We start from the raw sequence: 13,423 nt of genomic DNA, 5'->3' as shown, positions 1-13,423 counted from the left end.
GCCCAAACCAAGTACTGAGTACATATGCATGATTATACGTTTCAGAGGGCCGACATTTCTGTATTTAAAATCCTTTTTTTATTGATTTCATGTAATATTCTAATTTTCTGAGATTCTGAATTTGGGGTTTTCATAAGCTGTAAGCCATAATCATCAAAATTATATCAAATAAAGGCTTGAAATATCTTACTTTGCTTGTAATGAGTCTATATAATATATTAGTTTCACCTTTTAAGTTGAATTACTGAAATTAATGAACTTTTGCACGATATTCTAATTTTTCGAGTTTCACCTGTATAGTGGTACAGATATGATGAGATGCAAGTTGGAGATCTCTTCTGGTTCACTCTCGTGACTTACGTGAATCTGTTGACGTGTCTTACAAACTTACAAACACTGCGCTCTTAAGGCAAACTTGGTCAAACCATTAAAAGTACTGTTCCATCGCAATGACCACTGGAGGATTATTATATTTTGTGTGGAAATTCCGACATTCTTGTCTCTTCAATGGAGAAAAGAGAGACAACATTACAGTTCAGTGCAATTTACTTTCCAGCTGTGATGATGCAGTAATTTTCCAAGGACCCACCATATAATTTAAAGAATCATTTAAAGTTAAAACCCACACAAAAATCATGTTAGCAAGAATAGATTAAATTTGTCATAAGTGTTCCCTAATTTCACCATCCAACTGTCTGTTGATCATTTTCTTGGGAGCAGGAATAGAAGCGTAGAAATAACCACTCCCCATGGCGGACAGCCAGAAATCCGGTACACGGGACGCCTGTCAAAACTTTAGTGTGACTTCTAATTTCCATCTTCATTTGATACTCTAAAATTATTCTCTGAAATGCTTTTATGTTGTAATGACAAAAGTAATTGGGACAGCATTTCTTTTTTCTTTGTTAAAAAAATCCAGATTGTACTCATGAATACCAATTACCAAATGAATTGACAATATTATTAAGTTCTTAGGGTAAAATGCAATGGATAATTCAAAATTAACTAATATAATATCTACATAACGCACCAAATTATTCAAACATGATTTGTTTGCATTCAGAAGGTATGATTAAAAGTTATCGAGTATATTATGATTACATTACTTTCTTACCAAGGTAACTGGATTATGTTACTGATTACATTTTAAAAGCAACCCTCCCAACCATGATTTTGTAGCACATGAAGACTGTGTGACTGGCATGTACTGTAAAACAACCAACCACACTTTTTGAATGTGCATGCTGTTTTAGGCCCGTTCAGTCAGGACCACTTCCCTCAATGAATACTTACTTGAATACTGAATACTTTACCTATTGTACACAATTTAAGCATGTGTTGGTGGAATAGTTCTGCTCAGGGCAAACTCCCCGCTATTCTTAGAGCAGGGAGAGCAGCGAATAACCCCTCCATTTGAAATGGATGATTGCCGCAATTGCACTGTAAGTATTGGAGAAAAACGTGTCCAAATCTAAGCAGTTTCTGCAAACTGCAAATATATGTGTACTGTCATGAAAACATTTATTTATTTAATTTAGTGTATTTCATAGATAATTTCATTTATATACAACTCAGAAACAAAAACGGAGTATAAAGTTTATTTATATAGGCTATGGCTAATATGGTGCCTCAAACAAACAAGGTTCACACAACGTCCTTGAAGTGCTTAAAGTGCTTGAACTTAACTTTTAGACATGTAAATACTGGAAAACCTGGACAGTTGGCTTGTTTTCTTGAAAAATGCTTAAAAGTGCTTTAAATTAAAACTGACCGTTTCTATGCAGTTATCATGCATGAGAAATATACATTTTCCATACATCTTTGAAGAGGGTTGTGAATACATTTTGAATATCATCAATGCAATTAAAATACTTGCATATACCTCAAAATTTCACATTAGACAACAACTGAACTGCCTCTATTCTTTAAGGCTACATCCAAATTAATCTGGATACATTTGAAAAATGTAATTTTCGGTTGTGCAATGCTCTCCGTCCACACTGGCATTTTCAAGTGATTTACAAAAGTAAAAACAATATTGGCCCTAAAAGGGATCCTTGTGGAACACCACAATTAATTTTTCAAGAGGAGGGCATTTCATCTCCAACACTACAAATTTCCTATTCATCAAGTAGGAAAACAAAACAGAATCATCAACTGTATCAAATGCTGCTGTTACATCTAGAAACAATTCCGCCATCAAGAAATCAATGATCACCATAACATGGGCTGCCATCTTGATTGTTTTGGGTTGAATGGATCACATAATATGATGTTTTAAATTGTATCCACTTGGGAGAGCGTTTTCAAAAAGCTATTTTTTCAAAAACGACATCTCAGTGTGGACGGAAGGTTAAAACGTAGAGAAAAATATGTGTTAACATATTAGTGTGAACATGGCCTAAGAGAGAGTACCGTTTTAGTACTCGTTATACTGGTTGTTCAAATTATTTCAAACAGCTTATATCATTATTATACAGTATATGAAATGTCATGACATCATATTAATTTATACTTTTTAAAAACTAAAATATGATTATAATAATGACAAACAAATTATAAAATACAATATACTGTATGCTTTCACATATATATAGAGAGAGAGAGTATTACTTTTGCTGGCTGGTTACATCTTTTATACATTTGTTAATGATCCGTTCATGCAATGTTGGAATTACTATAATCACAAGTTTCCGACAAGTAAATACCACTCATGCCACTCTTATTACAAGTTGATTACACGCAGCAGAACTTGTAAGGCAAGGCAAGGCAAGGCAATTTATTTATAAAGCACAATTAAATACAACAGTTGTTAACCAATGTGCTGTACAGTTCTAATAACATATGCAAAAAGCAAAACATAGAGTAAACACCAATATTATACAACACAGATGTCTAACTACTCAACATAAAACAACTAGAACAAAAGCCAATAAAAAAAGACACGTTTTTAATAGAGATTTAAATGACACCAGTGTGGAGGCAATTCTAATGTGCAAAGGCAAATTGTTCGAAAGCTTCAGGGCCAACACTGCAAAGGCACTTTCCAACCATAATTTACGTCTAGACCTAGGAACAATCAAGAGTTTCTGGTCAGAGGACCTAAGTGATCGGTGACTAAAATTAAAACAAATTTGAAATATAAGATGGTGCAAGGCCATTTAAAGATTTAAAAACAATCAATAAAATTTTAAAATCAATCCTATAACGGACCGGCAACCAATGTAAAGAAAACAAAATGGGAGTTATATGGTCCCGTTTCCACAAACCTGTCAACAATGTAGCAGCAGCATTCTGGACAATTTGCAGTCGTGATAGTGTAGATTGATTAATCCCTACATAAAGGGAATTACAGTAGTCCTGGCGTGAAGACACAAAGGCATGCATCACTCTCTCAAAATAAAAAAAAAGGCAAAATTGGCTTGACCTTTGCCAGTGTTCTTAACTGAAAAAAGAGGGTGCAAACACAATAGCTTCTGTTTTACATTCATTTAGATGCAAGTTCACAGTCAACCATGTTTCCAATTCCTTCAAACATGCAAGAAGAGGTCCTAAAGTGTTACTTTCCTCTCTTACTGGCACATATATTTGAGTATCGTCAGCATAACAGTGAAATTATACTCTGTGTTTTTTAAAAATAGACCCAATTGGAAGCATATATAATAAAAACAAAATGGGTCCCAAAATGGATCCTTGTGGAATCCCACATGAAAGGTGATGTGAATACTCCTAAGGAAACTGAAAAACTTCTATTAGTTAAATAGGACTTAAACCAGTTTAAAACAGTACCTCGAATCCATTCCACCTAGTAGTCTCAACCTGGTACCTTTCAAAAAGCAGTGTTTTTCCTGGTGGACTAATAAAACACTTTACACCAGTGTAGTAGTGTCTGAAGAGGTGGGCATACTGTGAATTTATGAATTATTTATCATTTAATTATTAAATGATTTGATATCACAAGAAAAAGGCACCACCGACAGCAGTAAAAGGCACAAAAAAAAAAAAAAAAGACATTTGCTAAAATTACAGGACACATTTGCCCAGAATCTGCAAAGAACATAAAAAAAAATAACATGCTGTATTTTCACAAAGTTTAATTGCATATGTTAAATTTAAATGTAAATACATATATGTACTTTTAACAGGGAAATACATTTACAGCGCAAACTATGGTTACTCCAGGTTTGCTAGTGCATTAGCATTAGATGCTGGAAATGTCCCACCCATTACTGAAAGTTAACAAATATCCAATCATGTCTGAAATGAACGTTCTGATTGGTGGATCAGTTTGTGCTATCAGTTGTGTTCCTGCCTCCCACTGCTCTGTGAGTGAGAATCTCTGTACACTTTTAAAATAATAATAATAATAATAATAATATATGATTTTTTAAATAACACAATTCATATACTCAGACTATACTACTGTTTTGCACCCTGACTCCCAGAAATTGACTTCCAGATCCAATCTGATTGGATCTTGTGATTTTCACAAGTGCTTCCCAGGTTTGTGGGCAATCTGTTTAAGACAGTCACTGAACAGACTGTGGGTGGACCATTAATTTACATGTTGGTCCAAGCTGGTTAACGTTGCTTAGTGCTGGTCTAGCTGATGGACCAGCAGAGGTGTACCCTTATCACAGCAGAGCTCACTTTACCAGAAAGACGGAATGTTGCCTTGCTGGCATCCCATGATGGAGACCTGCAATGGGAACTCTTTTCAGCAAGGAAACTTTAAGTTTTTTGAAAGTTTTCCATGTTTGCCCTTCTTAAATGCTCACCATTTGCAGCAATTTGTCAAAATGCCATCATATTCCCAATGATTTATTCATACCAATCATTTTCTCAGAGATGCCCACACTCACTCCTGATGCAAATCATTAGAGCTTGTGTCAGGCTTCCAGCCATCTTAACTGATCCCCAAGTCTGTTCCACTGTCATCCTATCAAACCAGACTGGGAGTGTTTCATAGCAAACATCAATTATGCATGCACAGAGTGGCTATACTGGTATGCATAATGTCTAATGTCTTGCACAGTCATACTCAATATCTATGTTACATCAATCAAGCAAATGAAAGCAAATTAAATTACAGATCAAATGTATTATTAACTGCATCAAAGTCTCAAGTTCAAGGTGATGCTGAAGTCAAGCATGAACAATTTCCACTTGTTTGAATGCAATCCACTTTTATCATTTAGAATTTGCTTATCTAAGGATGGAATCATCCCCCAAAATGTCTTTATTAGATGTTCAAAGATCCAGTCTATTAATATTTCATATAAAAGCATAAAGCTAAGGTGATTAATCTTCTTGTAATTATCTTATTTATCCCTAAAATCAACCATCTTGGTGGAACGATTATATTTAATGCTATAAAAGTAAAAGAACTTTGATTTCTTGAATCATAAAGGGATGTGATTAATGAACTGTTCACAGCTGTTTCATGAGCTGTGAGAGATCTGACAGAAATGTGTTGTCAGTACCAACCAGAGTCGGCGCCAGAATGAAATAACTGGTTTGATTATTTTGACCAGTCCTGTACTGTACGAGGCTATTACCATCCTTATTCCATTTTTTGCTTCTTTTAAAGAGACATTTCATGGGCAGACCAATAATTCTAGGTAAAGAGGCTGTTTGAAAGGGATAATTCACCCAAAAATGAAAATTCTCTCTTCATTTTGCCATCCCAGATGTGAACGACTTTTTTTCTTCTGCTGAACATAAATTAAGATTTTGATAAGAATATTTCAGCTCTGTAGGTCCATACAATGCAAGTGAATGGTGACCAGACCTTTGAAGCTCCAAAAATCACATAAAGGCAGCATAAAAGTAATTCATAAGACTCCAGTGGTTAAATGTATGTCTTCAGATGTGTTTGTGGGTGAGAAAGAGATCAATATTAAATCATTTTTTACTATAAATTCTACTCCCTGTCAAAAAGACATGAAGAAGAAATCTTAGGGGAGAAGACTGCTTAGGAAAGTGAAAGTGGAGGATCTATAGTTAAAAAAGGTCTTTATATTCATCTGTTTCTCATCCAAACCTATCATATCGCTTCTGAAAACATGGATTTAATCCGTGGAGTCTTGTGTATTACTTTTATGATGACATTATGTGCTTTTTGGAGCCTCAAAGGTCTGGTCACCATTCACTTTCATTGTAAGGACCTCCAGATCTGAAATGTTCTTCTAAAAATGTTCAATTGTTCAATTGAAGAAAACAATTCATACACATCTGGGTGGGTTGAGTAAATAATGAGAGAACTTAATTTTTTTGGAAAAATATCCCTTTAAGTTTGAACAGTGTACAAGAGATTGTCTAAAAAATGTCCACTCACTTCACTGACACGTCAGTGGTTGAAATGTTGTCAAAGTGAGGGGGCTACACATGTACCAACACAGAAGAGAAGAACGAATATAGTTCTTATTTGACAGAAGATGTCATATCGTTAAGTGACCCTTTTGCAGCAGAGATTTAAAAAAAAAAAAAACACTGGTTCTGGGAATGTCTTCACTCAGATAAGTGTTAGAGTGATCAAATCTGTCCTAATATTTAGCACCCCACAGTGATTCCTTGAGATACACCAGATGTTTTAGCAAAAGCATTTGACCCTGACTGGAAAGAAAGGTTACACATAAGCATTGTGGAAAGAATGAACAGTGTTTGACTGCATAGAATAGCCTATATTACATTTGAAACATCCTGTTTGTGAAATGAATTCAAATGTATTGACTCAGCTAAATTATGTAAACAAACAATCATTTTGCTAAGTTATACTCAGTACGAAGTCTGTGAAGGATTATGGGAGTTTTTGCTGTCATTTTAGAGCTGACTAATAAACAGCGAATCATCTGTCCATGCCACCATTATGTAACAATGCACCATATTTCATAACACATTAGGTAATTGTAACCTTTAGTTGACATTAACAGAAAATCAACACACAAGAACTTGAAATGTTTGTTTGTATGATATGTGTAAAATAGCTAGATTGACAGTATGACAATGTATTATGGTATTGAAGATTTGGCATCTATAACTCAAATTCACCCTTCTTCTTGCCTAAAATGAAGGTGGGTTGGTTGTGAGGGAGGAATGGAATTGAGTTCATTTAGGAACCACAACTCCCCCTACTAGCTAACACACAGCTATTTTTGGAAATGCATATTACCAAATAACTCTTCCTATTTCTGCTTGTGTGGTATGTATTCTGTGCACAGTATGCAAATGTTCCATATTCATAGAACCTCTGGATGACCTACTACAGCAGGGGTTATCAAAGTCTTAAGCAGTAAGCACATTTAGCATCATTGACCAATTGGAAGTTGCCTCTGTGTGCTCTTTGCTTACAGGTTCACATAAATGTACAGGCTTACAGGGTTTAAGCCCAGGGGCCCGAACTTCATACACTGAGTATTCTCAATAGACAATGAACTCATTTTAGCAGTGAGGTTCATTATGAGTTTCACTCTATCCGAATATAAATTCACCATAAAATCAGGCTGCTTGGCCAGTAGCAGGTCGTTTTTATGGGTTCATACTCCATTCACATCTGCACACATCTTTTTCGCTGGCAGGATTTCACTGTGCAAAGGTGAATGTGATCGAGTATTAAAAGTATATACTCGGTGCTATAAGTGTTGCCTGGTTACAAACCAGTCTACACAGAAAAGTTAAGTCAGAAGAAAGTATTCAGGGCACAGTTTGTTTGATTGAAAATATGTTTTATCTGGATTCTCCCTTAACTCCATATAAAAGGGAATTCTATATATAGATTCATGTTTTCAAGCTTGACAAAGGGAATGCCTGATCTCACTGACAGTGTCCAACCCAAACACACTTGAGTAAAATATGTCACACACACACACACACACACACACACACACACACACACACACACACACACACACACACACACACACACACAGGTGCAAACAAATGACCTAGACAAATGATTTGGTCTTAAACAGACTGTTTTCAGCTGTGGGTTCGATTCACAGCCCAACACAAATGCAATGATGCTTTACAGTCAATATTATACACTCTGTAAATATAAAAAATATTAATTCTTGATTGCATTTTTGTAGATAAAATCAAAAGTAAAAATAAAATAAAAATAAATATGTGGACCCAAGTGTGGTTGGACAGGACACAAAGTAAAATGAATGGATAAGAAAAATAAAAAGCTGAGCATTTTTGATGTTGTGACATTGTGAGTTAGAGTGAATGAATAAATGTGATTTCAAGAATCAAAGTTGTGAGAGTTGTTGGTCCTCACTTTCACCAGCTTGTTTGGAAACCAAATTCTCCGGGCCATGTGTAAGTATTTATGCATGCAAATCCATCAGAAGATTTTCCATTGCTTCTGTAGATTTACATGTCCATTTACTGAGGTAATATTAAAAGAGTGCTCAGAATCAGCTCATAGGACCAAGAAAAAAAAAGTTCCATCCATTTCCTACACTCCAAATTTACAGTAACGTTGAGTCTTGGCATTTAAAGTGACAACATCTGATTCCACAATAATCAAACTCTTGTATTGCCAAAACTGGCAATAAAAGTATCCTCAAACAGGACAATAAAAGGATTCAAACAAGTCTCAAATATTTGTTTTTCTGATGTTGGGCACTTTTTATATTGTTGTTATACTGAGGTAATAATATTTTGTCTTAAATTAATACATTTTTTCAGATTCTTTTATCCAAAGTGACTTAAGCCCAAAGTATACTTCTATTATGATGTCTGCATACAGTCAGCGTGAGCCTGTCAAAGTATACTTTGGCTTCTGCGCACTACAACTACTATGAGATACTGGATGGATTTTAGACACATAAATATGTCTTTATATTCTACAGACTCGAGCTATTACAAATGCAGGTATTTCCTGACCTACTCACACACGTGCTCTTGAAGTGCGTATTCAATGTTGTAGCTTCCACATTAGTCTCCTGTTGTTTACCAGTGATAATATCTTCTAGCACTTCTTCGTGACTGTAATGGCTCAAATGTGATTTCCAACCTGTGAACCCACTAATTAGTTTAAATAATTCCAGGCGCAACCACCAAGAACAACCTAGCAACCACTTAGCAACACCCTAGCTTGCTTGTTTCCAAATCGACCCCTGAGCAATGAGATTCTGCACATTCAAAGACACACATTTAGAGAAATTGGGCTGTGTGCATTCAATGCTCGAGCACTCTACTGATGACGAAATGTGCTTCATGTGTCATGTACACGGACACTCAGTGTTCACATCTGACCAAATTATACTAAGGGTTTACAGGCAGATTTGGGTAAAATAATACAAAAATTAATCCAATACAAAAAAAAACGAATTACTAATCTAAAATTGTAATCAGATTAATGACTTGATTACCTAACTGAAAAAGTAATCCCATTACTAATTACTTTTACGTTTCTTTCTAAAACACTATCCAAACATTTTTTTTGTTTTGTTTTTTCTGCTCAATGAATTCAAAAGGAATTTATTTCTTCTTTGTTCATTGGCTCGTTAGGGGTAAACTCCCTTAAGATGTCACAGAAACGCAAACAGATGTTCTTATAATTGTGATTTATGTTTTAAATTGCATTCAACATAATATTATTTTCGAAAAACATATTATTCGTGTTACCCAAATAATGTACTTAAAAGTAGTTAACTTAATTGAAAGTAAGTAACTGTATTCTAATTACAAGAAATAGATATATAATGTGCTAAACTACTTTCATTACTTAAAAAGTAATTAGATTACAGTAATTGCAGTTAATTACTTTTAATTAGATAACACCTAACAATACTTACAATGCTTTTGTTTCCTGGGAATTTAACCCATGACCTTGGCATTGCAAGGGCCCACTGTCTCCCATTTCTATCCACTAACCCTGCCTTTAATTCTAACCCTCACACAGACCTTTTCTGCATTTTAACATTTTTGTTAAGACATTGCTTACTATGTTTATACCAAACACAAACTAACTACCATAGTTTATGACTTGACTTAAAAACAATCATAGTTTTTAGTTTTGTCACTGTTTTTTTTTTTTTTATTATTCTTATTCAGGCACTTTCAGCTGGGCTTTAGAAAAAAAATATATATTAAGTGTTTTCTGGGATATCAATAAGAAGCCAAATTCTTTGTTTAGGTTTGATTATGGGACGTGATGGATAATTGTACATGAGATTTCCACCACATCGTATTTGGTTATGGCACGATTTCCATTCTGTGATTTCAATATCTTTAATATATGTGGTGATGACGACCTAATGTAGACCCACCTGGTCCATCACACAGGCAGGTGTGGTGTCAACCTGATCTGTGTATTTCTGATGCCCAGTACCAGTGCACTTCACTCTAAACTGCTCTAGGAGTGCTGTAAGGTGGCTTACCTACAGTATGCTCACATGCAAAAACAAGGAATTCCAACCTGCTTATGCAAACTCCTTTATTAGTAGTGGTTGATAAGATAAACATCATTATTAGTATTGTTGATACTTGGATTAAGGGTTTTGAACAATCCCTAATTAAATCTTAAATCATAATGCTTTTTGATTGCTTTTACTTTTCTAAGATTAAAGATTTTTGCCTGGCAAATGATAAAACAGCTAAAAATATAATCCCATTGACTTAGATTACAGTAAAGAAAGAAAAAGGGAATCGAGACTTGGTGGGGTCTTCTGACTTGGACCAGTAAGTAACCACCTAGCAACCACCAAGAACATCCTAGCAACCACCCTAGATTGCTTGTTTCTAAATCGACTTACAGTTTATTTTTTCACAAGTAAAGTCCCCCCAGAGCAACCCGTGGTTCAGCATATGCCCTTTACCACTGCAGGGACTAAAGTTTGTTTAGGCACTTTTCCCTTTAGGTACTTTTAGTTGTTTTCAACCCAGAATAACTATGGTTCCTCTTAGCTGTTTTAAGAGACATTTTAGCTCCATTTTAAGTATTTTTGGCAAGAAGATATAGGTGCAGGCCAGAGACCTCCAAATGGGGGCGTAATCTTGAAAGTGTAGTGTTACTCCACAAATGGCATAGTTACTCTAAAAGGGGTTTGCATAAACTCCAAAGGGATGTTCCACTTCCACTCATGGTTTAGGTCAGGGAAGGTGTCAGGTAATGGGCTCCTTATATCTTTAATGGTGGTTTAGACCTCCCGCCCCTTTTTCGAGCACTGCCTACAGCTACTATATATCCTTCTCACTTTTGGGGGCATAGAGGGACTATGGGTGGTGCTACAGCCTGTGATTGGTCAAAAACCTATGACACACCAAGCATTAAGAAACATGAGGAGTCTGCAGCCTTCATCTGTAAACAAACTTGTAGCTGCGAGCCTCCTACTCAAAGGCTTGCACAAATTCCCTTATCAGAAATAACATAAAACCAACAAAATATCCAAAGAGAATCACCTGTTTCACATATGTGTGTGCGAGGGGTGAGCAGCGCTGCTGCATTACATAATCGAGAGGCACACTTTGAGTTTTCATCACATCTGTACTGTTTGTACAGTGTGACTGTACAGAAAATAAAGTGATTTCTGGATTACTACATTAAATTTCTCCTGGGATGACAGATATAAATAAAGACTGAGAGTGGGTTAATGAACTATATAATACACTAAACCGTCATGAAATCTAGTTTACATGAGGAAGTATTGCATGCCTGTTACTGCATGGTTAACTTGCATCACGATGTCTTTTTTAAGTCAATGAATGAGTATTTCATCTAGAAAGTTACTAAGTGAAAAGTATTGGGATTGTATGTTTGTATAAAGGGGCTCATCTTGCTCAAGGGTACCTTTAGGTCATGGCCAGCTCCTTACTGCATTCGAACCAACAGCCTTCAGATTTCCAACCTAGTTGTTGCCACTGCATCGCACCATTCTGTATTTTCACCAATGATACCATGCCTCAACCAAATACTTCATCTGATATGCAGATTAGAAAATTATTATTTTTAAGGGCTGTCAATGTAATGTGTTCATTCAGTATGATTAATTACAAAAAATAAATAATTAACACAATCATGTCCATCACAAAATAATCAAAAATATCTGGAAGTGTCACCTGTTTTCAGCAGGGGGCAGTAAGTGAAACTCCAGAGTTACAGACAATAAACCACCACCCCACTTGCTTGACACTGGGAAAATTCCAGTCTAAATTAATCATCCCTATGACCCTCCTGACTTCGAAGGTCAGAGCACTTGTAGTGGGTACTCTGAAGGGAACATGGCAATGGCGATTTCTCAGGGCCAGCAAAGCCTTCTCTGCTGGCGTAACATGCCTAATAAATAAATATTTTTTCATCCTTTCATTCTCATTTAAATGTTTTGCCTATGTATTTTCAACTGCTTTCCACTCCTATTTCATCTACAAATGATTAACAAAAAAACAAAAAGTTTATCCAGTCAGAATTTATTCCTCGATGCTTACAAGCGAAGTGTGACAACTGTTTCACAAATGGCATACCCGAAGCTGAACTCGTTAGCTGAATCAGATATGAGTGAAAAGTGAGTTTCCCTGTCAAGCCTTCAGAATTCCACAGAATTCCTCAACACTGCAGTGAATTGGCATCGATTTATTTGTTCTTGGTGTATGTGGTCTTTAGGATATATCCCAGTCCAGGCCTTCTAGCTGGTCTTGAGTGATGTAATCACGTTTTAAGTGATGTACGTAATTTGAAAGCTAATGGTGCGAGATGCTGATGAGTCAGCTGTTACTGCTGGTATTGCTGTTGAGAAAGAGATCCTTATGGATTTAAAAACACGAGATGCTCTGCATGATCGTGCGATTGATTAATTAAACAGGAAAGGAGGGCTGATTTTCACTTCAAACTCATTGGTAAGTGCTTTTCGCATTGTTATAGCAACATCAGGAGTTTTCTAAGTGTATATTAGGCTGCTTGAGCTTTCAGTGTCGGATCAAATTTTGAAAATTAACCATGTAACCTGACAAAACAAAATATATAGCAAGCAACATTTAATTAGCAAATATTAGATCGATTTTTCTATGTATTAGACCGCCTTTGTTCTGGCTTTTAAAATGTCAGTTGGTATTATTAGTTGACTGCCACATAATGTACACAGAAAAAATGCATACGGTGTCTTATTCAATTTGAAACAATGTTTAATGGCATGAGTCGCACTGAAGGCCTAGACTTAAAATGCATGGGCTGCCACCGGAACTTGGCAATATTTTATGAATGTACCCTTTTACCCAATACCTTTATGAATATCTTGTAGAAGGCTCCTTTGTGAAAATATGTCTTTTTATTACTTCTGTTTGGAACGACCCTTTGAGTGGCGTCCCCTTCCCGAAGTGTCCTTCAAGTGAGAAATAATTACGTTTGGAAATGGCCCACTAGTGACAGCACAAGATGAGGACCGATGCTTTCCTGCATTCAGAAATGGCTGGAAAGAGCACA

The sequence above is a fragment of the Xyrauchen texanus genome, chromosome 9 (genome assembly GCF_025860055.1).
Source record: "Xyrauchen texanus isolate HMW12.3.18 chromosome 9, RBS_HiC_50CHRs, whole genome shotgun sequence".
Taxonomy (NCBI): domain Eukaryota; kingdom Metazoa; phylum Chordata; class Actinopteri; order Cypriniformes; family Catostomidae; genus Xyrauchen; species Xyrauchen texanus.
The sequence above is the reverse complement of the archived record's forward strand: the minus strand, read 5'-3'. Positions refer to the sequence as shown.